Source organism: Sorex araneus, chromosome 8, assembly GCF_027595985.1.
Source record: "Sorex araneus isolate mSorAra2 chromosome 8, mSorAra2.pri, whole genome shotgun sequence".
Lineage (NCBI taxonomy): Eukaryota > Metazoa > Chordata > Mammalia > Eulipotyphla > Soricidae > Sorex > Sorex araneus.
The window spans coordinates 30,321,246-30,348,304 of NC_073309.1; the positions used below are offsets into that span (position 1 = coordinate 30,321,246).

General features: G+C 60.2%; 1 protein-coding gene across 2 annotated transcripts in view; it reads left to right on the top strand.

The window, feature by feature from the left end:
- Positions 1-27,059, top strand: part of ZNF423 (zinc finger protein 423) — a 346,485-nt gene that overhangs the window by 171,670 nt on the left and 147,756 nt on the right. The window contains exon 1 of one of the 2 annotated variants that reach the window (XM_055146044.1): positions 6,069-6,202. The exons of the other annotated variant lie outside the window; for it this stretch is intronic. The gene's annotated coding sequence lies outside the window, so the exon portion shown is untranslated. Of the gene's footprint in view, positions 1-6,068; positions 6,203-27,059 lie in introns of those variants that run through there. 2 annotated transcript variants of the gene reach the window in all.

Here is a 27,059-nt window from a genome sequence, read left to right on the forward strand (position 1 = left end):
AGCCGGAACACTGGGGAAACTGAGTCTCGGAGAGGGGAATAATTTGCTGGGGCCGGACTTGGCTGAGACTCTGCGGCTCCTCCTTGTGTCCCTGTTTCCCGTGTCGTCATCTCTCTTGGGGGCAGTTTGGTGGCGACTTGGGGCAGACAGGGGCCCGGGCAGAGGTGGGTGCCCCGGCTCTGGGGCGTGAAGCCCGAGTGGCCTTGCCTGTGCAGGTCGGGTGGGCTTCCTCGAGAGGACCCTCCTTTTCCGGCCGCTGTGGGAGGCAGGGGCTGGGGCCGTGGTCCCGGCCCCCCAGCGGCCTCCTGCAGAGCTGGAGCCCGGCACCGACCACGTGAAGGTTACCAGATGCTGGGGTCGGGGTCCGTGTCAGGAGCCTCTTCTCGTTCTGGGCCTCTGCAGGTCATTCCCTGTGGCCCCATCCCACCGATGGCCACAGGGCTTGTAGTGTCCAGAGCATTCCCCGGCCGTCCTCTGCGGCCCTGGAGCCAGCAGGGCCCGGGAGTGGAAACCGAGGCACAGGGTAAAGACGAGGGGCGGGTCTGCGGCTATGGGGGGAGCTCAACTCTTCGAATGAGCGAGCGAGTGAGGTCAGAGGTCTAGGTGGGCTTCTGGTTTCTACCTCTGGGGCCCCTGGAAGGAGGGTCCCGCACCCCACTGGGCTGCCTGGCTAGCCTTGGGTGGGGGCCTCAGTGCCGAGTTGGGGCCACCTGGTGTGTGTGTGGGGGCAGACTGGGGTCTTTGGGCACTGGTGGGCGAGCAGAGGGGCTCTGGGCCCACTCCCAGGGCCCATGTGCAGGTGGTGGCCTCGGGGAAGTGCTTCCTCCCCCTGGTGGGCAGGTCCGTGGGGACCCTGTGCCCCTGCTCAGGACTGCTGGCAGCTTTAGGGGCCCGCTGCCCGCCACGCCGTCAGCCCGGTGGGGCCACAGCCCAGGCCTGCGGCCCCAGGGCTCAGCCCCGAGGGAACCTCCACGGTGACGGTTTCTGCCTCGCACCCCTGTTTCTGCTTGGTGTGAGGCCAGGGTGGGATGCCGAGGGCTCTGTGAAAGCCACTGTGCGGGGAAGGGAGCAGCTTCTGGCCCCGACGCGGGACCCTTGGGTGTCCTACCCTCTGGGCCTTCTAGAGGAAAGGTCACAGTTTGGGGAGTGGGTAGAAAGAAAGGGATGCTGGGATCCACTCACCACCCTGGGACTGTAGCGCTGCGGCCCTCTGAGCTCATTGGGGGCACTCCCGGGGTGCTGATGTGGGTGTGGGAGGATGCGGGAGGAGGGACGGGGGAGGATGGGGAAGGGTGCAGGGGGTGCAGGAGAATGGGGGAGGGTGCGGGAGAATTTGGGAGAAGCATGTTGGAGGATGCGGGAGGAGGTGGGAGGAGAATGAGAGGATGTGGGAGGATGCAGGGATACAGGGGTACAGGAGTATAAGGCTGGGGGTGTGGGTGAATGCAGGAGGACAATGTGGAAGGATGTAAGAGAATACAGGAAGATGCGGGAGAATGCGGGAGAGGAATGTGGGAGGATGCGGGAGCATGCACGAGGACGCCGGAGGATTGGGAGGATGTGGGAGGATTCGGGAGGATGGGGGAGGATGGGTGAAGATGGGGGAGGATGTGGGAGGATGCGGGAGGACAGGGGAGGATGCGGGAGGATTCGGGAGGATGGGGGAGGATAGGGGAGGATGCAGGAGGATGGGGGAAGGATGCAGGAGCATAGGGGAGGATGCGGGAGGACAGGGGAGGATGTGGGAGGATGTAGGAGGATGGGGGAGGATGCGGGAGGATAGGGGGGATGTGGGAGGATACGGGAGGATGTGGGAGGGTGCGGGAGGATGTGGGAGGATGTGGGAGGATAGGGGAGGATGCAGGAGGATGGGGGAAGGATGTGGGAGGATAGGGGGGATGTGGGAGGGTGCGGGAGGATGTGGGAGGATGTGGGAGGATAGGGGAGGATGCAGGAGGATGGGGGAAGGATGTGGGAGGATAGGGGAGGATGCAGGAGGATGGGGGAAGGATGCGGGAGGATAGGGGAGGGTGCAGGAGGATTCGGGAGGATGGGGGAGGATGGGGGAGGGTGCAGGAGGATGAGGGATGATGGGGGAGGATGTAGGAGGATAGGGGAGGGTGCAGGAGGATGGGGGATGATGGGGGAGGATGCGGGAGGATGGGGGAAGACAGGGGAGGATGCGGGAGGATTGGGAGGATCTGGGAGGATGGGGAGGATGCAGGAGGATGGGGGAGGATGTGGGAGGATGCAGGAGGATAGGGGAGGATGTGGGAGGACAGGGGAGGGTGCAGGAGGATGCGGAGGATGCTGTCAGATACTTGAAGACCCGCTTCCCCCTGCTCTCACCAGGCCGCTTAGCCCCTTTCTCTAGTGCCACTTCCTGTACTCGGTACTTTGAGTGCTGTAGATGGGGCTCAGTCCTGGCCCTGTTCTCAGGGATCTCCCCTGGGAGGGCCCAGGGGACCCTGCAGCACTGGGGATGGAACCGGGGCGGGCTGTGTGCAGGCCTCAACCCCGGCCCTGTCGGCAGGCCCCACTGTGAGGGCTGGGTGGGACGGCCGGCCCACGGTGGGTCGCGGGGCAGCCTGGCGTCCCCACTCCTCGGAACAGAGGGCGGGCAGCGTCTGTCCGTCCATGTGCGTGTCGGGCGTTGTGCCTGTGTGTGAGTGTCCGTGCATGCACGTGTGCGTCTGTGTGTGCGCCCGTGGATGGGACCTCCAAACACCCCCCTGCCGTTTCGGGAGCCGCTTCAGCCCCCCCCCCCTGCCCCGTCGGAGGAGGGCAAGACTCAGCAGGTCACCTGTGCCTGCTCCCGCCTGGCCCCTCCCAAGGGAAGGAGGGAAGGTGCTTGTCTTGGCACAGCCTTGGCCTGGTGCTCACTCTGGCATTGTGCTCCCCCCCCCCACCCTGCTCTCCTCGCCCCTCCCCGCTCGCTCCCTGCCCTTCCCCCCATGGCGCTAATGACTTAGCCCAGGTGGCAAGTAGCGCAGAGAAGCCCCTCCAGGGAAATAAGAGTCCTCGCCGGCAGCTGGGCCTCAGGTGTGCTCAGGGGCTCCCCTCGGGGGCTGGGGGCTGGGCCCCCCCACCTCCAGCTGTTAGACGGGCCAGTGCGGGTTGGCGTGTTGCTCTACACACGTCACTCTACAGAGAGACAGCACGGGGCCCCTGTGTGGCTGGGGGCCCTGTGTGGGGGTCCTGTGGGTGGGGGTCCCATTTGAGTGGGGGGGTCCTGTGTAGGTGGGGGTCCGCCAGGGGACCCCTATGTGAGTGGGGCAATCCTGTGTAGGTGGGGTGTCCTCTGGATGAGGGGATTCTGTGTGGGTGGGGGTCCTCTGGGTGGGCCCCTGTGTGAGTGGAGGGTCCTGTGTGGGAGGGTCTTCTGGGTGGGGGTCCTTGTGTGCCTGAACCCGAGCCTGCCTGCTCTGGGGCAGACGGTCCTGATGCGGGGGGCCTCGGCCTGCACCTCAGGGGTGTCTGACGAGGCAGGTTGCCTTTTTGCTGGCTAAAACCCGCTCTGTCGAGCAGTCACACACATGTTTAGATAATTAGAACACAAGCCAAAAGAATGTTTTTTTTTTTTTTTCAAAGGGCCAGAGCTGGGCGGTGGGGCCCGCCCGGGTGGGGGCTGCACCCCGACTTCCTGGCTTGAAGGGGCCTTTGGTGCGTTTTGCTCGCGCCCTTCAGAAAAACCCCTTTGTTGTCGGGTAAACTGACAGGGGCCTGCGCGTTTGTGCTGTGGAGTTTGCCGGGCTGTGGGGCCCACTCGGGACAGCCAGGCCATTAGGAGCTGATTAAACGAGCTAATTTTAATTTGTTCAGTGGTTACAGATGCAGAGACCTTTCCGTGCCCTTTTCTCGAGGCTCTTTATTTATTTATTTATTTATCCCTGAAAAGAAAAAAAGAAGAAGACCTTCCGGGCTTCCTTTTCTCCCCCCCTCCACCCTGCCCCCTCCAAAATAAACATGAAAATGGGTCAGGAACTTAGCCTCCAGAGCGCCCGTGGCAGGGGGGTGTTTCCCGGGGTGGGGGTGGGGGCTCCCCCAGTTTGTGAACTGTGAACTGGGGCCCTTCTCTGCCGGAGCCAGGAGAGCCATGCGCTGTGATGGTCAGAGCCTCCGGCGTCAGCCCCTGACCCCCACCTCCGTCCACCTGGGTCCTGCCCGCCCGGAGTCCCGGTTCCAATCCCGCTTCCTCTCCGTGGCCAAGGCCTGTTCCTCCTGCTGTCTTAGACCCGGCCTCAGCCCCCGAGCCCCGGGGACCCCCCGCAGTTACCCCTAGATCCAGTCCCCTGCATGTGGCTGAGGGTGCTCTCCTGGGAGTGCAGGGGTCCCCGGGTGTGGGTGGGGAGCTCGGCCCCCTCCCGCCCCTCCCCCCAGCATCTCTTCAGGGACCCTCAGGGACTTAGAGAAGTTCTTGGTGTCAGGATACCCCACCTCTGCCCCCTGTCACTTCCACTGTCTCTCTCTCCTAGGGCAGCCTCCTGGATGGGTGAGGATCAGTCCAGAATGACCGTCCTGGGATTGGGGGGTGGGGGGGCTCCTGCTGGCCCCACTCAGTGGGACCCTGGTCCCTGGGCCCAGGATGTGGCTAGGAGAGTGGACCCGAGGTGGTCCGGGCAGGGAGGCCAAGAAGGAAGTAACCCCCGAGCTGCCTTCGGAGGGTGCTTCGGGGCCCGTGGGCCTGGGGTGGCAGCTCGGAGGGCGCAGTGTACGGCCCCCCCCTCTGTCTGTGCCTTTGCCCTGGACACCCCCGCCCCTCCCAGGGCCGGGCCACCCCGAGGGAGCCGGGGCCCCTCCCCGAGCCCGGCAGGCGGCCGGCCAGCGCCTGGTTTCCATTTGCAAGAGCGAGCGGCTTCCCGCAGACGGCACCCCACCCACCCCACCCAGGGGCCTCCGCCGGGGCTGCCCCCACCCTGCCCTGCTCCTCCTTCACCCCGGGCTGCCCAGGGCTGGCGCGGAGCCTCCCGGTCCCCCGGCAGGACCGCGCCTGACCGCCCGTGTCCCTGGCGTGCGGGGGCCTCCGCTGGTTCCACATCTGGCGGGGGGTGGGGGGGTGGGATGGGGGGGCGGCCCAGCCTCTGCCCCCCTCCTCCCACGGGCGCTCCCTCTCTCCCCGGGAGCTGAGGCCGCGCCAAGCCCAGCTTCTCACCCCCCCGCCCCACCGCCAAGTCTGAGGGTGGGGATGTGTCCTGGGGCTGAGGTCAGCGGTGGGGCAGTGGGGAGCAGCCCAGCCCAGCCCGGCCTGCCCAGGCTCCGCTCCGCCTTCTCCCCCCTCACACCCCCACCCAACCCCGGCCAGCCTGTGGTGAGCAGGGGGCGAGGTAAGCAGGCGGGGGTCGGGGGTAGTGCAAGGCTGGCTGGGGTCTTCCCAGGAATGCCGAGGGTCCCCCCCGCCCCCCCAACACACACCAGGCTCCGGCTCATTGGGAAGAGGAATGTTTGCTCGGGGTGGAATCCGGTCCGCAGAGCAGGAAGCTTCCTGGCGTGAGGGACAAGGAGAGGGCCCGGGAGGCGGCGGTGGCCGAGGGCCAACCCTCGCAAGGGCCTGCAGGTGGGGGCGCTCCGGGCCCGGGGGCCCGTTTTGGGTTTTTTGGCGCTGTTCTCTTGTTCTCTTTGCTTCCCCCCCCCCCGCGCCCGGCTCCCCCTGGAGGAGGCTCCTGGCTGGCACTCGGCTTCGGGGTGGGGGGAGCGGCGGGGGCCCCCCATCTCACCACCCACCACGCAGCATGGCCCCGAGCCACGGCCTCCCAGGGACAGACTGAGCCCCGGGAGGGAGGGAGGCCGGCCGGCCCCGGGGCTCCTCCCGCTCGCCAGACCCTCCTGACCCCGGGCCCATTCCGAGGGGGTCTCCCGGTGGGCAGGGGGTGCGGGCGGCGAGACTCGTGACCAGCCTCTCGCTCTTCCCGGGAAGGAACTGGTGAGTTTCTTTCTCTGTTTACCGCGTAACCAGGCTACCGAGATGGCAAACTCGGGCTCCTCTGCATTTGCACAGCGTTTTCAGAAGCAGAGCGATAGGGTAGCGTGTTATTATTGGCTACCGGGGTAATAGCTGTTTTGGCAGGAGTACCAATCCTGCCTGGTGTTGCTGGCGCGGGCCTCCCTCCCCCCCTGGCACTGCCTCCTGGACGATGCACAGCCCCGAGGAGCGGTGGCCGCCACCGAGACCAGAGAGGTTGAGAGAGCAGCGCTGGGCCACACAGTGAGTCTCAGTCCGTGCCGCCGGGGTTGGCGCTCAGGTCCCCGAGAGCCCGCGTGGCCCCTGGGCCCGACGCCGCCTGTGGAGCAGGCTGGGGGAGCCCGGGTCTCGCTGGCACCGGTGGATCGTGGAGCTCTGGAACGGACCCAAGTTAGCCGTGGGCAGCTGCTAGCGCCCCCGGCCTGCAGGCGACCCCCAGGCCTCCTCTGCCTGCTTCCTGCCTCGCTGTCCCCCGTGGCACCTTGTCACCTCTCCCAGCAGCCGCCCCCTCGGCTCTGCACCCCCATCCTGGCCCTGCTCCCCCTTTCTCACAGACCCGCACTGCGCTCGTGCTGGTCCCCTCTGTGGGCAGACCCCCGGCTGTGCCGCTGCCTGTGCCCAGGCCGGGGCAGGGCAGACCCGAGGCCTCATGGTGGCGGGTCACGGGCACGGGAGTATCATTTGCATGTGAGTGGGGAACATGGTTGGCGTGGAACAGGCGGTTTCTGCTCACACAAAGACGGGGCCCCGAGTCGCCCTAAAAGTTGGTCTGCAAGGTTGCCCCTGGGCTCCGGAGGACGTCATGGTGGAGAGTCTCGGGGGCCCCTTAGCTCAGAGATGGTTTAAGTGCTGAAAAGGGGATGGGCGTGGACCCCTCGGGGTGGGGGGGCGCTGTTTGGGTTCTGTGATGTCAGCTTTTTTCTCGTCCCCTGACACCTTCCTTCTCCAGCCCTGGGAATCTCGTGGTGTGCAGACCTGGGAAACAGGGGGTGCGCCCTGCAAGGGGAAGGCGTGTGGGATGTGGCTTCCCGTGCACGGGTAGCCCGTGGGGATGGCGGTGCTGATGGCCACTGGTCTGGAATGGACACGGTGATCCACGTCTGTCAAGTTTCGCCCCCCTGCGTTCCGCTGCCAGGCCTGGCACATGGACAGCCCTGTCCTTCAGAGGCGCGGGAGGGCTTCAGTCCAGTGTCCCTCCGAGAGGGCTCGGGGCAGGCCACATCCTGCTTCACGGAGGAGCCCTCCCTCGTGCCGAGCCTGCCCATGGAACGCCGGTGGCACTGTTGCCGGGCATTGCCACCGAGGGGGCCTGGCACAGAGAGGGGGGGCTCGGTGACTCCTTGGAGAATGAGGAAAGGGACATTTGGGGTGTGAAGCAGCCCCTTTGCCGGGCTGCCGGACAGGCCTGTGAGTGCTGGTCCCGTATCCCGGGGAGGCTCACTGGGGGTCCCCCTGTCCGAGTGCTCCTGGAGGAGCAGCCCGCATGGCGGTGGGTGCTGGGGAGTTGTAGGGAGGCTCGTGGGCGGGGGGGAACATACCTACGCACGCACACGTGCACGCTCGGTCCGCCCCCCCATCCCCGAACCCCCCGGCCCTGTCATATTGCTCAGTCTGTACCTTTAAAAGCCCGGGACCTCGGCTTATTAGTGTATGAAATCTGCCCATTTGTTCTGCTCTGGTTTGGATAAACAGAAGCCCCGCTCTGCCCGCCCCTCGTTCCCGGTGTCTCCTTTGTCTTAATGCCGCCTCCTCCAGGGACTCCAACGAGGCGGGGAGCCGAGCAGCCTCCCTCCTCAGCGCGGCGCCCCCCGCGTCCCCTTGCGCTCTCCCTGGCTCTTCCAAATAAAAGAGTGACAAATGTGGGCTGCCCGAGGCCTGGGCTAATTGCTCGGTCACAATTCAGGGATGCCTGAGGGGGGCTCTGGGGCACTGGGCAGGCTCTGTGGGGGGCAGCCTCTCTCTGGGTCTGGTCAGGGGGGCCAGTGGTCAAGCTCATTAACTCCTCAGTTCCCCGCTGGAGTCTCCGCCCCACCTGCTCCCAGGCCTCCCCCCCAGTGGCTCCTCGTGCCTTCTTTGTGATCACCTGTCTGTCCTTGCATTCATTGCTTCTCTCATCCAGGCATTTGTTCACAACAGAGTTTTCCGGTGCCTTCTTTAGACTCACCCATACATCTACCCATCCATCCATCCATCCATCCACCCATCCCACCCCATCCATCCACCCATCCATCCATCCATCCACCCATCCCACCCCATCCATCCATCCATCCATCCATCCATCCCACCCCATCCATCCATTTGTTCATCCATCCATCCATCCACCATCCACCCACCACCCATGCCTCTACCCTCCATCCACTCAGCCCACCGCATCCATCTGTCCATCCACCCATCCACCCATTTATCCACCCAACCCATACCATCCATCCATCCACCCATCTACCCACTTATCTACCCATGATCCACCCACCCGACCCCATTCATCCCTCCATCCATCCATTTTTCCACCCATCTGTCCATTTCCTCATCCACCTATCCATCAACCCACCTGCCTGCTTACATATCCATCTTTCCATCTGTCTGCCTACCCATCTAGCCATCATCCATCCATCATCCACCCATCTGTTCACTCTTTCCCACTCATCCATCCATCCATCCATCCATCCATCCACCCATCCACCCATCCCCATCCATCCACTACCCATCTATGTCTGCCCATTCATCCATCTGCCATCCATCCATCCTCCATCCCTCCTCCATCCATCATCCATCCACCCACCCACCCATCCATCCATCATCCCTCCATCGACTCATCCAGCATCCATTCACCATCCCTCCATCATCCATCCAGCCATCCGTGCATCCAGCCATGCATCCAGCCATCCATCATCGACCCATCCCCTTCCCACACATCATCGACCCATCCTCCACCCACCCATGCACCTACCTATTCATCCAGTCAGTTGCTTCTTTCTGTCCGGTTACCAAGTGCTCCCTCTTGGCCAGGCCCAGAAATGCACCTTTCACCCATTCACTGTTCACTCGATCGTCAAGCAGATCACTGTTGCCAGGCACTGGGGAGTAGAAACTCAGGACTTCGTGGTGCTGTCTCCAGGCAGCTCTTGCCTTCTAGGGAAGAAGATGGGTCCGAGGGCAGCTGTCAGGCGGGGGCAGTGTTGGGCAGGGATGTGCGGCTATTCTCCCAGGTGCTGGCTCAGCTCACTGGACACTTGTGTTTGCTGAGGCCTGTGCTGAGACGCGGTGTCCCGGCCCTGCTGGGACAGTGGCCCCGGGCAGGCTGCAGGCTGGCACCACCTCGGGCACACTGTTGGCTTGGTGGGGGGGGAGGTCAGGTCCAATGTCTGCTCACCAGGTGTTCCTGGGGTCACGCATGGGGGCAGTGGGTCACACCATCGGGGTGGTCTCAGCTGCACCGTGTACTGTGGCATCTCCCAAGCCCCTTCTGGGGCGGTGTCGGGGTTCCTGCGGACTCCACAGGTGAAAGGTGTCCGGTGTGGGCGGATGTGCATAGACACAAGCAACACGTTTTATTGGGGGATAATGTGAGGAGATAAAACGCCAGAAGTAAAACGTTGGCTTCTGGCAAGTGCTCAGTGAATATAGCTCGAGGAGGATTCTCAGCTCCATGCCTGGAGGCACCGAGGGAGGGAGGGAGGGAGAGAAAGAGAGAGAGAGAGGGAGAGAGAGAGGGAGAGAGGGAGAGAGGGAGAGAGAGAGAGGGAGGGAGAGAAGGAGAGAGAGGGAGAGAGAGGGAGAGAGAGAGAGGGAGGGAGGGAGAGAGGGAGAGAGAGGGAGAGAGAGAGAGGGAGGGAGGGAGAGAGGGAGAGAGAGGGAGAGAGAGACAGAGAGAGATCACTGGGCAGGGCTACAGTCGCCCCTGAAGCAGAGGAAGCCAGAAGGGGCAGGAGTGGGGTGAGCCTAGGCTGTGTGTGTGTGTGTGTGTGTGTGTGTGTGTGTGTGTGTGTGTGTGTGCGCGTGCGCGCACGCGCGCTGGGCCCCACACTCTACTGCCCTGTCCCACATTTGGGAGTGGACTCAGGGGCCCGCCCTAGCCGTGACCTCCTGGAGGGACCTGACACGCTGCTGGCCCCGAAGTGGGCTCCTCCCTCCTCCTCCCTCCCCCCCAAATCCTCCTCCCCTCCCCTCCCCTCCCCTCCCCTCCCCTCCCCTCCCCTCCCCTCCCCTCTGAATTGTCCTTCTCCCTCAGTGTCCACCTCTACCCTAAACCCTCCCCTCGCCTCCTCCCCTCCCCTCCAGGTCCTCCCCCTTCCCTCCAAGTCCCCTCCCCCTCACATCCTCCTCCCTCCCCACCCCTCCCCACAGTCCCCTCCCTCCAAGTTCCTCTCACCTCTCCCTTCTCTTCCTCCTTCCCTGCTCTGTGGTCAGGGCCAAGTTGCCGTCCTGCCGCTGCCCAGTGCTGCAGCTCCCTGGGGTCTGCACGCAGGCTGGGTGCCCTCCAGACTCCAGAGGCAGGGGGGCGTTTCTCTGGAGGCCCGGCAGGGAGCCCAGGGACACCGACACGCTGTCACTGCTTCGGGTTGTGTGGACCCACACGGAAACACTCGCCACTGTCGGGCCGTGTGGACCCGCATGGAAACACTGTCCACCGCCAGGTTGCGGCACCCGCAGAGGGGCGTCCTGGGCGCTCCTTCCGTGGGCGTGCACCCTCACTCAGCCCGGAGGGGCGTGGCGGGGCTGCCCACTGCACTCCTTCGCCAGCGAGGCCGAGGGGGGCTGAGCCCCTCTACCCGGCCCCAGCTGTGGTGGCCACAGGCAGCGCTTGTCCGTGCAAACACGCCTGCAGTGATTCCCTCTGGGTGGTGTGGGTGATGGGGCAGCGGGGCTTGGTCCTGAGCTTCTGGAAGGGCCAGTGGTGTCACTGTCCCCCAGTGACCCAACCCAGTCCAGGCCCAGCCCAGTTAGGGTGCTTGGCACTGAGTTTCCTCTCGTATGTACATACTGGGACAAAGTCTTACTCCTCCACTAATTTCCCTTTATCTATCTACTGTCTGTCTGTTTATTATTTACGTTGGCTTTTGGGGGTGATACCTGGCGCAGTGCTCGAACCCTGGTCGGCCACGTGCAAGGCGATGTGCAGTGCTCCCCGCTGGATTACTGCGCTGGCCCTCGGCGTGCCTGTTGTAGAGGATTCCTTTCGGGCCTTGGTCTTGGCAACTCATGCCCCCTCCTCCCAGTTTCGCCAGCCACTGCTTCCACTTCGTATACTGAGAACGTGTAGATTTAATGTAATTAATAATATATTAGGGCTTAGGTCTCCAGTTGTATACTTTGTGGTTTCTGGTGATCCTGTTTTTCATTTGTTTTATTTTTCCTGCCTTCCTGTGGTTACTTGAATATGTTTTTTAAGTAATTTTTTTTGGGGGGGGGTTCACACCCAGCGATACTCAGGGGTTACTCCTGGCTCTGCACTCAGGAATTACTCCTGGCGGTGCTCGGGGGACCCTGTGGGATGCCGGGGATCAAACCCGGCTCGGCCACATGCAAGGCCCTCCCCGCTGGACTATCGCTCTAGTCCCTTCTTTTATTTTTTGTGGTGTCCCACCTGACAGTTCTCGGCCAACTGAAGTGGGGGTTCTGTGCATGAGCCCCAGGACATGGCCTGGACTCCCCCCACCCAGGGGTGCTTGGGTGGCCCCTAGGGCTGCACCCAGAAGTGCTTGGGAAGCCATCAATGTTGCCGGGGACTGAACCAGGGTCACTGCGGCTATACACGATTCGGACTCGATGGACTCCCTTTGTGCCCGGGACTCGCCCACGACACTTGTGCTCTGCCGTTGAGCGTCGAAGCCCCTCGGAGTCTAACTTTATCAAGGCTGAGCAGCTAGAGGAGGAGCAGTAACTTAGACCCGGAAGGATGAGAGCCAGACTGTAACGGAGCCCCAGGAACCGGCTCTCCCCAAACACCTTCTCTCCAGGACTGTTTCGGCCCTCGTTGACAGACAGTCTCTGGTAAACAGGACAGGGAAACGTGCGGTGGTCAGTGCGTGTTTGTGGGGAGATGCCTTCCAGCCTTGGGACCGTCCCCTTCCTCCAGCCCCCCTAAGGCAGGGCCAACCCCGAAGGGATCAGGGCAGCTGCCGGGCAGAAAAGCCCCGGGTTGTGCTTCTAGGTCAGGTAGTGGACCTGGTCCCCGGCCTGGACTGCAGGCAGGTGTCTTGCTGGAAATGCAGGTGTGACGCCCAGCGCCCCGGGTCTCTCTGGGTATGCTCCTTTCTGCTGCATATCCCCACTCTGGTGCTTCCTGGGTCCCGGGGGCGGGGGTGGGGGCTCAGAGCCCAGAGCCTGGGGTCAGGTCATCCCCGAGAGCCCAGCCTCGGGCTTCTCCCCTGCAGAAGGGCTGTCGGTGGATGGGGAGGGAGCTTGCCCAGGTGTCGGGGCGCAGACACACCCTGTGTCCGACTCCCGGGCCGTGTCCAACTGTGCCTCTGGACTGGATGTGTGCCTTAAAGGCTCACGCACCTGGTCATGGTGTGTTTGTTTGGGGTTTCCTCTGGGGGTGCTCAGGGGTCATCCCTGGCCTCTGTGTGGGAATCATGACCTCAGCCTGCCAAGCTGCCTCTCCAGCACTGTTTTTATTTTTTAATTTTATTTTTTAAAAGTTTTTAACGTAGGAGTACTGCTATTAATTCAGCCATTGATTACACTGATTAAATTGGGCATGAACTCCACATTGCATTTTTTTTTTTTGTCACTGTCACTGTCATCCCATTGCTGAATCGATTTGCTTGAGCGGGCACCAGTAATGTCTTCATTGTGAGACTTGTTGTTACTGTTTTTGGCATATATTTAAAAAAATTTTTTAAATTGAATATCCGTGATAGACCATTACAAAGCTGTTCATAGTTGGGTTTCAGTCATACAGGGGTCCAGCACCCATCCCTCCACCAGTGCACATTTACCACCACCAATTTCTTTTTTTTTTCTTTCTTTTTTTTTTTTTTTTTTTTTGCTTTTTGGGTCACACCTGGCAATGCACAGGGGTTACTCCTGGCTCTGCACTCAGGAATCATCCCTGGCGGTGCTCAGAGGACCATATGGGATGCTGGGAATCGAACCCGGGTTGGCCGCGTGCAAGGCAAACGCCCTACCCGCTGTGCTATCACTCCAGCCCCCCCACCACCAATTTCAACACACTTAGTCGTTTTCCAGTGTCAGAGCTGCTGTGGTGGCTGGTGGCACGGAGCTTTGAAAAAATGACCGTTGGAATTTCCATTCATGTACCTGCTAATTTTTTGGGTTTTTTTTTTTTTTTTGCTTTCTTAAGTGAGATTTAACTTAATTTATTTATTGACTTAGGGCGGGCTGGAGTGATAGCACAACGAGCAGGGAGTTTCCCCTGCACGTGGCCGACCCGGGGTTCGATTACTCGTCCCTCTCGGAGAGCCCGGCAAGCTACCAAGAGTATCCCGCCCGCACGGCAGAGCCTGGCAAGCTCCCCGTCGAGTATTCCATATACCAAAAATAGTAACAAGTCTCACAATGAGAGACGTTACTGGTGCCCGCTCTTGCAAATCGGTGAATAATGGGATGACAGTGACAGTGATTTACTTATTTTTTGAGGTCTCGGGTCACTCCCAGTGGTGCTCTGGGCTTACTCCTGGCTCCATGCTATAGGATCACTTCTGACGATGCTTGGGGAGACCCTCTGGGGTGTTTGGGGTCCTACTGGGGTCAGCTGCAGAGTGGGGCAGGTGCCCGACCCCCTGCTCATTCTCTCTGGCCCGTTTCTTAGTCCTGTGGACCCTCTGAGCATGCCACAGCCCGGGTGGGGGGGGGGGTCCCACAGAGCAGCCCACCTTCTTCCCAGGAGGCGGGGGGGTGTTGGCGGGGGCCAGGCTTCTCCCAAGGTCTCAGCTGCCGGGAGCTGGAACCCGCCCAGAGCCTGTGCTGGGTCCCTGCCGGGAGCAGCCGGGCAGCCCCCTGGGCTTCGTTCATCACCTTCTGCCGTGGGCCCCCCTGACTCCGAGGGGAGGGAGCATCGAGCTGTGCCCTCCTGACCCCGGCACAGGCCCCGCCCCGCTGCCCTGCCCGTGGCCTCCCCGGGCACCGCCTTGATTGCTATGAACTCGGGGCCCCTGGGGGAGGAGCCGGGTATGCTCGGGGGACAGGGGCTCCCGGGTCTGTACCCCAGACGGGGCCCCGGGGACACAGGTGTAGACACGAGGTGTCTCGGGTCGGGGATGCTCCGGAGCTGGTGGAAACTGTGCCAAGACTCGGGCTTGAGCCTGGGCCGTTGGATCAGCCGCTGAGACGCAGGCGTTTCGGGGAGCCTCTGGGGCTGGGAATGGGACCACCCACAATGCACCCCAGTGGGGGGGGGGCTCCACCGTCATCTCACATGAGGAGGGTCGCTGTGGGGTGGAATGTGCGGTTTAAACTGGGGCTCCCGGGCTGGGGCGACATACAGCAGGGAGGCTGCTTCCCGGGCAGGCAGCTGACTTGGACTCCATCCCCGGCACCCCCTAGGGTTCCCCGAGCCCACCAGGAGTGAGCCCTGAGTGCAGAGCCGGGAGTGAGCGAGCCTGCGTGCTGCGGGGTGTGACCCCTCCCAAGCCAAAATAAAAATTAAAAAAAAAAAATGAAGTGGAGGGTGGGTTCTGCCAACTGGGGGTGGTGGTGGAGCGGGAGGCTGGAGGCTTCATTGGGTTGGCACCAGAACCCCACTGGGTGCCATCCACGCACCGGGCACTCAGGGGCACTCACTGGTTCCGTGTGTCTGTCTGTGGGGGAAGAGGTTCCGGGGCAGGGCCTCCCTGTGGCGGCTTCCACCATGGGTGCCCCCGAGTTCAGTGCTGGGTGCCCCTGGATGTACCTACCTATCTACCTAGTGTTCTTTCGATTCTCTTTGTGCTTCTAGCTCATTCCGTCAATTCTGCAGGTGGGAGGATGAATGTTAAGTGGCCACAAGTCTGAGCTCAGCTGCCGCCAAGACACAGAGAGACAGGACAGATATTTCGAGGTTTCATTCACACACCCAAACACACTCGTACAAGGGACTCAGCCATGAGGACTCACAAGCCTAAGAGACTCGGCCCCCGGGAGAGAGGTTTTTAAGCCGTATGCCCTCCTGCCTTCGTGCCTGGATGCCTGCCTGCACGCCTGGGTGCCCCCTGCCAGGGGCATTCTCACGGCCTTGAGCAAGCACGCGGAGGGTACAGAAGCGAAGCAAACCGCGCGGTTAACACACCTTGTTACACGGACGTGAATCACCCCTGTCGGGGCCCTCACGTCCCTGCCCCTGGGGTCTGGCGGGTGTTCACTTACTAGGTGATAAACTCATGGCCCCCAAGGCTAAAAATGGAGTCTGGCTTTCCAAAATGGAGTCGCAGTGGTTCTTCCGAAAGGAGTATAACACCTGCTGTAAGCAGATAGAAACCTTAGCCGCCAACGAAAAACACTCCCCTCCGCCCCACCCGGAAAGAAGCCCCGAGCTGGTGTTGTTCCCGTCAGAGCTGTGGGTTCTCCCAGCCCCACCTGGGAGTCAGGGAGTCCCAGGGGCACTGTCCGTGGAGCCCGCAGAGGCGGGGGCAGGGGTGGGTGGGCTCCTGCCTCTCTTCTCGTGTCAGAATGTGCCTGGCTGCCCCTCGGAGCCACCGAGGGCGCCAGCAGAGGGGCAGTTCCTGCTCCTGGGGCTCTGCCTTTGAACGAAGCCCTTCCCGACGCCCCTCTCTGGGCCCTCCTGAGAGCACGCGGCCCCCCGAGACATCCCTGAGGGAGCTGCTCCTCGGAGCCCTGGGAGAAAGCCTGAGCCAAGTCCTGCCTACAGCCGGCCCCCGCCCCCCAACGCCCCTCCGGGGTTCAGTCTCCTTAGGCGCGGCCTGCACTGCCTAATCAGGGAGGGGGCGGGAGGGGGTGGCGGAAGAGCTTGGGCTTGGGACAGGAGCACTGAGCCTCCGAGGGTCGTCGTTGGGGAGTCACTGTCGGACGGGGCGGTGGAGGCTGGGCGGCGGGCACAGAGCACCGGGGGCTGGACAGCTGCAGGCCCTGTTCCCTCTCTGTCACCAGAGAGCGTGCCCTGTTGTGCCCGCCCTCCCTCTCCCCGGTCTCTGAAGCGCGGGGCCCTCCCCTCCCTCCTGCCGTCTCAGGATCTGTAAGTTTCGGGGAGTGACGGGGGTCACTGCGCAGGAGGAGGGTGGGCCCAGGGCGCGTGTGAAAAGCTGGCACACAGCGAGGGCTCTGTCATGGGCGGCTACAGTTGTGGTTCAGAGCTGAAACGGTGCCAGGGACACAGAGGTGCCTCCGAACTCCACGGGGGAGACAGTGACACCAGGGGCCTGGCTTCAGGATGGTCAGATAGCAGCAGTCCCCTGGCATTGCTCGTGGTGGGGGTGGTAGAGGGAGTCAGGAAGGCTTCCTGGAGGCGGTGTAAGGGGATGTGGGTGCCCATTCGAGGTTTAGGCAGATGAGGTTGTTAGTGCGTCAGGGTGAAGTACGGGCCCGCAGAGGTGTGTGTGTGTGTGTGTGTGTGTGTGTGTGTGTGTGTGTGTGTGTGTGTGTGTGTGTGTGTGTGTGTGTGTGACGGGTGCCCATTCGAGGTTTAGGCAGATGAGGTTGTTAGTGCGTTAGGGTGAAGTACGGGCCCGCAGAGGGTGTGTGTGTGTGTGTGTGTGTGTGTGTGTGTGTGTGAGAACTCCCTTTCAGCGCACAGGTGTGTGTGTGTGTGTGTGTGTGTGTGTGTGTGTGTGTGTGTGTGTGTGTGTGAACTCCCTTTCAGCGCACAGATCCGGCGAGGCGCAGGTCTCTTCCCTGCCGGAGGAGGTGCCTGAATCCTTCGCAGTCGCTTCTAGCTGCTGTGAGGAGGTGAGAGCCCCTGTTTCTGCCGCTGAAACGCCGGGACGAGGAGAAACACTATCCAAACAAGCTTAATCCCAATCAAAGGATTAGTTCCTTCCAGAAAAGCTTCACCTATACTTAATAGTTTTAAATTGTTCCGGGTACCAATTAGACTTTTAATTTTGCTGTTCCCTCTGGCGGCTGGAGATGTGTGCGGTTTGCATTTAATCAGAGGGTTTTTTTTTTTTTTTTTTTTTTTTTGGGTAGTTCCAGGGAGGGTTGGCGACAAAGAGGCTTGTTTCGGGGGCTTCCTCCTGGTCCTGCCAGGATGTGTGGAAGGAGTTTGGGGGTGTCTGTCGGGGCAGAGTGATCCTCCTCCACGTGTAGGTCCCCAACCCCCTTCTGGCCCGTGAGGGCGGCACTGCGGCACGCCTGCCTGGAGAATCCAGCGCCGAGTTAAATATATGGATTATCCCCAAATTTCTGCAGCAATGGGGTGAGTTATTATTGATTCACAGAGCACGACAAAACATCGCCGCATGAATTAGCAAACAGCTGTTTCTAATTTGAGTTTAGAACGGTACACAGAGGAACTTGTTTCTCTGTTCGCTCCTTTCATTTATAATGAATTTTAATCACCGCTACAGGTGAGAAAAATGTAGAAACAAGCTTGTATCTCGCGGAAGAAACAAAGGAGAGACAGATGCTAACAGATTTCCAGTCTGCGATAAAAGGGATGTTTTGGTACACTTTACATGTAATTAGAGCGCAGCTGTTTCCAGTCGCCCGTCCACGGACGCGGCCGGCCGAATGAATGCGGGCTCCACCGCGCTCCGAGGGGAGCCCAGCAAAAACAGTGATTCAGCCCCGAAAGCATCCTGTTTCCCCTGGGGAGGAGCAGCGCCCTGAGCTCTGGCCCTGGGCGGAGCAGCCGCCGCCACCGGCACCCACCGAGCGGCCTCCGCCACGAAGCCCACGGTGGGTGGGTGGGTGGCGGTGGGGAGAGAGCCCGCGGTGATGGCTCCAGCGCCACTTCTGGGGGCTCTCCTGGCTGTAGGGGCTGGCGGGGTGGGGGGCCGGGGCTCCACGCTGGCAGGGCCTCCGGTGACGGTGCCCTCTGGCACGCTCTCCTTGCACACAGGCAGGCCCACCCCAACCCCCATCTGTCCGGTCTCTGCAGCCGATCTGCAGCCGTGCTGTGTCTCCCAGGCCGGTGCTCCCTAGGTTCCGAGATGGAGCGGCTAGTGGTGGCACGTGGCCGTGAGCCCAGACACTCGAAGGCGGGGAGGCGGGGAGGGCGCCCTTGCTGTCCTGTGTGCCTCTGCCCCCCCCCCCCCGGGGGGATGGCAGGGTCAGAGTTGAGTGTGGAGGCTCAGCCCTCCTGCAAGGCTGCTGCTGCCTTAGTTTCTCCCTTGGGTTGGACTCAGCTCCCCCCACCCCACCCCCCCCGAGTGTGGGCCCCTGAGCCTCATTGTGGTCCATCCAGGTCTTTGCGTGGAGAATTTCACGTGCAGGGCTGAGCTGGGCTCTCCGCACCCCTGTTCCCAGTCACAGGTCCGAGAGGGTATCGGGGTCCCTCCCGGTCCGTCCTGGCAACTGCTCTGGGACTATGGTGAGCGGGGCGCCCGTCCCCAGAGACGGTCTAGGGTGTTTCTTGCATACGGCCTGTAGCAAATGTCCACTGACTTCAGCCACTCTCAAGGTCGCTGTTGCCCCTGCTTGCCAGTGGGAGAAACTGAGGCAGGTTTCTTTATAAATCATAGGGGAAGGAAGATGCGGGGTGAACCAGGTGGGCGCAGCTCCTCTCCTCGCCTGCCACATGCATGGAGGACGCTGCCTGGGAGGGAGGGAGCTTGGGCACAGCGGGCAGTGAGGGCAGCAGCTCGGCTCCTCCGTGGACACGGGCGTGGACACAGACGTGGACACGGAAGTCTTGAGCTCAGGACACCCTGAGACCTACTTGGTCCCTTTACGGAAGTCTAGAGTGAATGCGAATCTTCTCGTGTGTGTGTGTGTGTGTGTGTGTGTGTGTGTGTGTGTGTGTGTTTGGGGGCCACACCTGACAGTGCTCAGGGCCTGTTTCTGGTGATATTGTGAGACTGGGTGTGTGTGTGTGTGTGTGTGTGTGTTTGGGGGCCACACCTGACAGTGCTCAGGGCCTGTTTCTGGTGATGTTATGGGACTGTGTGTGTGTGTGTGTGTGTGTGTGTGTGTGTGTGTGTGTTTGGGGGCCACACCTGACAGTGCTCAGGGCCTGTTTCTGGTGATGTTATGGGACTCTGTGTGTGTGTGTGTGTGTGTGTGTGTGTGTGTGTGTGTTTGGGGGCCACACCTGACAGAGCTCAGGGCCTGTTTCTGGTGATACTGTGGGACTGTGTGTGTGTGTGTGTGTGTGTGTGTGTGTGTGTGTGTGTGTGTGTGTGTGTGTGTTTGGGGGCCACACCTGACAGTGCTCAGGGCCTGTTTCTGGTGATATAGTGGGACTGGGTGTGTGTGTGTGTGTGTTTGGGGGCCACACCTGACAGTGCTCAGGGCCTGTTCTGGTGATACTGGGACTGGGTGTGTGTGTGTGTTTGGGGGGCTACACCTGACAGTGCTCAGGACCTGTTTCTGGTGGTCCTGGGGGACTGGATGTGGCGCTGGGGGTTGAACCCAGGTCAGCCACGTGCGAGGCTAGTAGAGCCTTGCCCACTCTCTCTTCTCTCTGAGCCCAGACGGTGGAATGTCAGAAACAGCTCAGCTCCTGAGTTCTGAAGGTGGGCATTTTCAAACACCACGCTGGCTTGGGGGTCCTGGTCCCACTGCTCAGGCCCAGCTGGGGACCCTTTCCCGGGGTTTCCGTCTGCTCGGTGACCTTGGGGGTGACCATCTGTGAGTGGCCCGTGCAAGCCCAACCCCTCGGAGTGTGCAGGAAACACCAGGGCTGGGGGTTAGCAGGGGGCACTGGGCCCAGGTCACACGGGGCGGTGGAGGCACCCGCGTCCAGTGGTGCTCTACAGCCCAGCGGTTCTGCCAGCAGATGGGGCGGGGCTGTGGGCCTCCTTACTTCTTCCCTTCAGTTCAGAGGACTGCTGTCTGCGGCCTTCCCGTCGTGGTTTACTGATGGCTTTGCACTGTGCGGGGCCAGCATTCTTAGGCCCACGTCCGGTAGAAGAGGACACGGAGGCCCAGGGGAGGAGAGTGACCGCTGAGCACCTGCCTTTCCCTCGGCCACTGTCTGTGGCCTGTGTGGGCTCCCCTCCGGCCGGGCCGGGCTCCCCCAGCAGGCTTACGGAGAGCGTGGAGCGTGGTCGTGGGGTCACCTGAGTAGCCCCCAGAGCCGGAGGGGAAAGGCCACGGAACAGCTGCGGACCCACGGCAGCTGAGTGCCCATTGCCCCTTGAGGCCTGGCTCAGAGCAGACACCCCCTCCCCCCACCCTCCTCCTACCTGCAGTGGACCCCTGACAACCTCTACTCACTCTTCTGGGGCCCTTTGACCTGGGAAGCAGCCCTCCCTGCAAGCTGCTGATTTTGTCATCTGGGGCTGGAAGAAGGTTCCCCATTTACCCTTGCGGTGGCCTCACTGGAGTGATGAGCTCATATCTGCAAAGGCCCCGCGCTTCCTGGAGGAGGGATGGCTGAGGCAAGAGGCTGCCTTTTCTCTTACGGCACGACTCCATGATTTTGGGGGGAGCTTGACCTCCGCAGAGAGCCCCGGCTGCCTCCTCCCTCACCCTCCCAGACAGCTACACCTGTAGCTGTCCCTCTTGGAAAACCCAATCTCCACGCATTGCCGACTGCCTTCAGAAGGAAAGATTTTTTGTTTATTTGGCTTTTTAGTCTTTTTTTTTCTTTTCAAAGTGCTGAAGGAGTCAAAGCACTGATTGAGTTGAAACTTAGTGGGGTGGGTGGGTGGGGTGAGAGAAACCTGAAAGAACTGGAGCCATGCTTTGCATGTGGGATTCCCCCCAGCCCTCCTGAGAGTGGTTCCAAAGTACTGGACTTGGTCCCCCCACGCCCTTCCCCCAAAAGAGCACAGAATCCCGAGGATGCTAGTAGTTCCTGCACCTCTCAGAGACCGGGTATCTAATTCAGGATCCGTTGAGGTTTGCTAAACAAACAAAGCAAGCAAGTGGCGGGAAACGGGGGAAACCTACACTGCCATTCCATTCCTCCTTCCTGTATGCAGGGCAGGCATGACTAATCCATCACAGACTCTCAGAGCTTCAGTGCCCTCGGAGACCCCTTCATCCCGTCCCCTCTCTCAAGGGCTGGTAAAACAAGAGTCCAGGGAGGGACTCCGGTGCCTGTGGTCACATGGTACCAGAACTGGTGATCTCATCTACTACAGCTCCTGGCTCTGTGCCCTGTGCCTGGCCCCAGCTGCTGGGCTCTGAGTTCACCTGTGACCTCTGCTTTGCCCTCTGGGCTTGAGGTCTCACCCTCAAGCGGTTTTTCTGTTTTGTTTTTTAACAACAACTATAACAACAAAAAGGCAGTGAGTATTTTCAGCAGAGTCGCTTTCTCAGCCTGCTTCCCCCTGCAGAAGTCGGGGGGTTCCATTCAGCCAGACTCGTTTATCCTTCCTGGCCCAGGTTAGCGTGGCTTTTGTTGTCATAAAAATTTTCAGAAAAACGTGGGGGTCTCTTTTATACGCCACGGGGACCCCTCTGTTAAGACAGGAGGCTTCTCCGAGTGGTTTCCAGCCCTGGGCCCAAGCTGGTTAGCCCTCGGGTGTGTAGAGGTCGGAACTCACTCGTCCACACCGTCCAGTTTAGAGGAGGGATTTCTGACCCTGGTGGATGATCTTAACTTGGCGTTTGGCTTCTGCTGGGATGACCCCTCAGCTGTGCCCCAGACCTGTCATGTGCCCTGGGTTCATCTAGAGCAGAGGGTCCCAGAGTTATTTGGCCAGCTGCCCCCTTTGCAGAAAAATCATGCAGTACCTCGCTGGAAATCTCTCCTTAAGTGAACTGAGAGCAAGTACCCTCTGAGCACCCCACCTGAGGCTACTGCCACACCCCGCTGGGTCATTATTGCTCCCTCCCCCCCATTGTACCATGAGCTTTGGGAGCCCCTTATCTAGGGGGTAATCAGTCATTTCAAGACGCCCTCCCTCCACCCTTTGGGTCTACCAGGCAGTGTTTGGGGGACCCAGGACACTTCTGGAGACAGTAAACCGGGTCAGGGATAAGGTGCTGCTGGGAGCCAGTGGGGTGGGGGTCAGTGCATGGCCGTGTCTGGGGACTGTATGGTTCCCAGGCTTGGATTCTGGTCTTTATTCATGCAAAACACCCACCCCTCACCCCGTGCTATCCTACTGGCCCCTCAAAGAGCCTTTCACTTTTTTTTTTTTTTTTTTTTGCTTTTCAGGTCACACCCAGCGATGCACAGGGGTTACTCCTGGCTCTACACTCAGGAATTACTCCTGGCAGTGCTGGGGGACCATATGGGATGCTGGGAATCGAACCCGGGTTGGCCGCATGCAAGGCAAACACCGTACCTGCTGTGCTATCGCTCCAGCCCCTCACGTTGTATTTTTAAGTCTTATTTTCGGCACTGTGATTTACAGTGCTCTTAATGAGAAGGTTTCATACATACATACCAGGCTCCCCAACATGGTCTCCACCAGAAGAGACCCCTCAATCCACTCACCCATCTGTCCCCGCAACTCAGTTCTGTAGCCCAGTGACCAGGCTCTTCTGCTTCGGGCCATTCGTTATTCCTTTACTATGTATTTTTGATCCCACCTATGAGGGCCATCACTGTCTGTCTCCTCCTCCTGACTCACTTCACTCGGCATGATGCTTCCCAGATCCATCCGCAGAGCAGAAAGTGGCATAATTTTGTCTTTTCTTAGAGCCGAGTGTCATTCCATGCGTATGTGGTTCCATAGTTTCTTTATCCAGTCATCTGTTCTCGGACACTTTAGTCGTTTCCTGATTTTGGCTTCTGGGAATTAAAGAGTCTTTGTGGGGTCTGAATATGCTGACCCGTTGGTTTTTCTGTGATATCAGCAAAAGGCAGTTACCCTCAACCTTTACAGCAGAATTCTCTCTCTCTCTCTCTCTCTCTCTCTCCCCCTCCACTCCCCCATCCCCATCTCCCAGCTCCCCATAGAAAGCACTGGAATGATCCAGGGGGTTAAAAAAAACTCGGGCCAATTGGCCAGCAGGCTCTTTCTGCCTGTTTACTTAAAGAAAATCCATTTCCAGGGCTTGGAGTATAGTCAGCACAGCAGGTAAGCAGGTAGGGCATTTGCCTTGCCCATGACCAACTGGGTTTGATCCCTGGCATCCCATGTGGTCCCCCGAGCCCCATTAGACATTGAGGACTGTTGGGTGTAGCCCCCAAACAAGAACAAACCCCCCTAAAAAGAAAATAGATTTCCAGGGGATACTGAGTGACTTTGTTTTTTCCAGGTAAGTTTGGCACCCTCTGCTCTGCACGGGCTCCCGGATAGTAAATCTCTTCACTGTAATGCCTTTTACAACCTGAATGGGCCGAGAGTTTCCAAAATCATGACTCCGGGCTCTGTTTTATTTGCCAGTCTTGTCTCGACTCTGTCCTTCTCTCTAAGCTGCGAGAACCCAGCCAGGCCCGACCTTCAGCGGCTTTGCTGGGAAATCTCGTCAGCAAACCCCCGTCACCACAGGGCCTGTCTTCCAGCCGCTCAGGTCCCAAGTGCTGGGGTCTCTTTGGTCAGAAGTTTAGATCCAGGTTCTTTGCTCCCCGGAGGTTCTGCCAGTGTCTTTCAGTGTCCTTTGCTCTGGTCTGTCCACGGAGATGGAAGGGTTCTCATTCTTCTAACACTGTTACAGACTTAAAATCCAGATTGCTGCTAAGGCTTTTCTGTCGTACTCCTAGAGGCTCTTCCAGCCGCTTCTCCTTGCCCAGTCCTTAGTCCCAAAGCCACGTTCCTGCAAGATATTCCTGGTTTTGGTGGGGCTTTTTATTTTTTTTTCTTGGTCACACCAGTTGGTGCTCATGGGTCACTCCTGGTGGACTTGGAGGACCATGTGGCATCCTGGGGATCAAACCCAGGTCAGCCACATGCAAGGCAAGTGCCCTACCCACTGGACTAGCTCTCCGGCCATGCTGTGAGATATTCGGACAGCATCTCCCCGCTCCTGGAACCAGCGTGTGGTCTCATGTCCTGCCGCTGCTGAAACAACTCACCCTGGACTTGGCGGCACACAGTTATGCTGCGTAGGGGCGAACAGACCTCGTCCTGCTGACATCTCCAGGGCCGGCTGCCCACCTGTGGGCCCCGGGAGGAGCATTGTAGGCCTTCGAGGTGCCCCCACTCCTTGGCTCCCAGCCCCTTATGTCCCACAGAGCCTCTAGAAGCGCCCGCTCTGCCCCAGTCTAGCATGTGAAGGGTCCTTGTCAGTGCCGGGGGCACCGGAAGTCTGCATAGACCCTTGTTCTATTTTATTTTTTTTGCTTTTTGGGTCACACCCGGCGATGCTCAGGGGTTACTCCTGGGTCTGCACTCAGGAATTAGTCCTGGTGGTGCTCGGGGGACCCTAAGGGATGCTGGGGATTGAACCTGGGTCGGCTGCATGCAAGGCAAATGCCCTACCTACCCGCTGTGCTATCACTCCAGCCCCAAGCCCTTGTTTTAAGGCCGCTCGTTAGCAACCCGAGTTTTCTGCCAGGCCCTGTAACGTACTCAAAGATTTGGGGAAGAGGATACAGGCATCTTCAAGAGACACACACGTGTGTGTGTGAGTGCATGTGAGTGCGTGTGTGTATGTGTCTGTGTATGAATGTGTGTGTCTGAGTTTGTGTGTGTGTGAATGTGTGTGAGTCTGTGTATGTGAATGTGTGAGTCTGTGTGTGTGAATGTGTGTGAATGTGTGTGTTAGTCTGTGTGTATGAGTGTGTCTGTGTGAGTGTGTGAGTCTATGTGTGTGAGTGTGTGAGTCTGTGGGTGTGTGTGAGTGTGAGTCGGTGTGTGAGTCTGTGTGTGTGAATGTGTGTGTCTGTGAGTGTGTGTCTGTGTGTGAGTCTGTGTGTGTGAGTGTGTGTGAATGTGTGTGTGAGTCTGTGTGTATGAGTGTGTCTGTGTGAGTGTGTGAGTCTATGTGTGTGAGTGTGTGAGTCTGTGGGTGTGTGTGAGTGTGTGTGAGTCGGTGTGTGAGTCTGTGTGTGTGAATGTGTGTGTCTGTGAGTGTGTGTCTGTGTGTGAGTGTGTGAGTCTGTGTGTGTGAGTGTGTGTGAGCCTGTGTGTGAGTCTGTGTGAGTCTGTGTGTGTGAGTGTGTGTGAGCCTGTGTGTATGAGTGTGAGTCTGTGTGAGTATGTGTGTGAGTGTGTGTGTGTGTGAGCGTGTGTGTGTGTGTGTGTGAGCGTGTGTGAGTGTGTGTGTGAGTGTGTGTGTGTGTGTGTGTGTTTGTGTGGTCGGTCAGTGTTCTGCCTGCACAGCCCCCAGCTTGGCGCTGTGCTGTTGAGGGGACTTGCTCCAGCTGTCCCGGCATGAGGAAGGGGCCCTCTGCGTCCAGGGCTGCCCGGCGCGGTGCTGTCCACTGCTCTGCCACATCAGATCATGACTGGGCCGTAGTGAGGTTCTGGCAGGGAGGGAGGGGGGCCCCGAGCTCCCCCAGCCTCAGGACCCCCTTGCTGCTGCGGGCAGGCTCTGGAGGAGGGTGTCCGAGGGACAGATCCCCGGCCCAGAGAGGCCGTCCTGCCTTGTGCTTCCTGTGGTTCCTGTCACTTCCCTCTGGGCCCTGCATTCATGCGGTTCCACCGAGGGTGTGTGGCAGGGCCCGGCCCCGGGACAGGCACGGGTCAGACCGGAAGGCCCCCGGCTGTGACTCGGCAGAGAGCCCGCCTGAACGTCGGTGAGGACTTTGGCCATTCCCATTCACTGAGTCTTGGGTCTCTGCGGCCTCAGTTTCCCCCTGTAGGAAGTAAAACAAATTCTCCTCGTTGGAGCCCTCCTCCTTCCGCAGCCCCCCCGCCCAGCACGTGGACCCGGGGGCTGCAGAGGGTTCTGGGATGGGGCCAGCCTTCATGTTGGCGGGCAGCAAGGAGCGGGGCTGCATGTCCCCCCCCCACCCCATTCTGGCCCCCCGAGGAGCATGCCTCCTGCCTGGGTGGGGGACCTCGCCCAGCGCATCTCCTGAGGGGAGTTTGGGGACTCCCAGGGGACGCACGTCACAGTTTGCCGGGAAGCGTCTAGGGAGAGCCTTAGTCCAGCCCCCCGGTGGCAGAGGTCACAGGGACCTCCGTGAGAGTTGCTCCTGGAGGTGCCGGGCGCGGGAGGGGTCCGGTGTGCAATCTCCTCATCGGAGAGCTGAAACCTGCTGGACTTGCACCTTTCATGCCTGCTCCCGTGCTGTTGCCTCCATGAGAGTGGCCTGGCAGGCGGCTGAGTCCCCTGGGCACTGAGACCCCTCTCCCGTCAGGCCCGGGCTGCCCTGCGCTCCCTGGTGGTCTCACCACCACCACACACTCTTCATTTTTATTCAGTATTGACTGTCTGAGAGGTAGACCACTACGAAGCTGTTCGTGGTTGGGACTCAGTCCTGCAACGATTCAGCACCCGTCCCCTCCCCCCAGGGTGCCTTTCCCACCAACAGTGTCCCCCGTTTCCCTCCCACCATCCCCAACCTCAGCCGCCAGCCTGCCTCTGTGGCACGCGCTTCCCTTCTTTCTCTCTCTCCTTTTCTCCGTGGTGCATTCCCCACCACACGCTGCAGAGCTGACCCCCTCCAGACCACAGTACACCTGCCAAGCACCTGGGCTCTGCTTGGACCTTGGGATTTGGGGGATCCTCCCCCGCGACCGCCCTTCTCAGAATGCGGAGCCTCCTTCTCAGAGTACTAGACCTGCTGCTGAAAGGCCTCTTCTCAGCCCCTGGGGGGCGCGGTGTCAGAGACCCACTGGTCTCCTCAGACTGCATCAGTTCCCCACATATGCCATAGGGGCCTCTGGAACCTCCTAGACCTCACCAGGCACCAGCTTCTTTTATTTTCTCTTTTTGGGGTCACACCTGGCAATGCACAGGGGTTACTCCTGGCTCTGCACTCAGGAATTACTCCTGGCGGTGCTCAGGGGACCATATGGGGTGTTGGGAATCGAACCCAGGTCGGCCGCGTACAAGGCAAACACCCTATCCACTGTACTGTCGCTCCAGCCCCCAGGCACCAGCTTCTTAAACTATGGGTCACGGCTCCATGGTGGGCATGAAACTATTAAAACATTTTTTTTGTAAATAAATTTCTTGGGGGCCAGAGAGACAGTACAGTGGGTAGGGTGCTTCTTTTCAGGGGGCTGACCTCAGCACCACGTATGGCCCC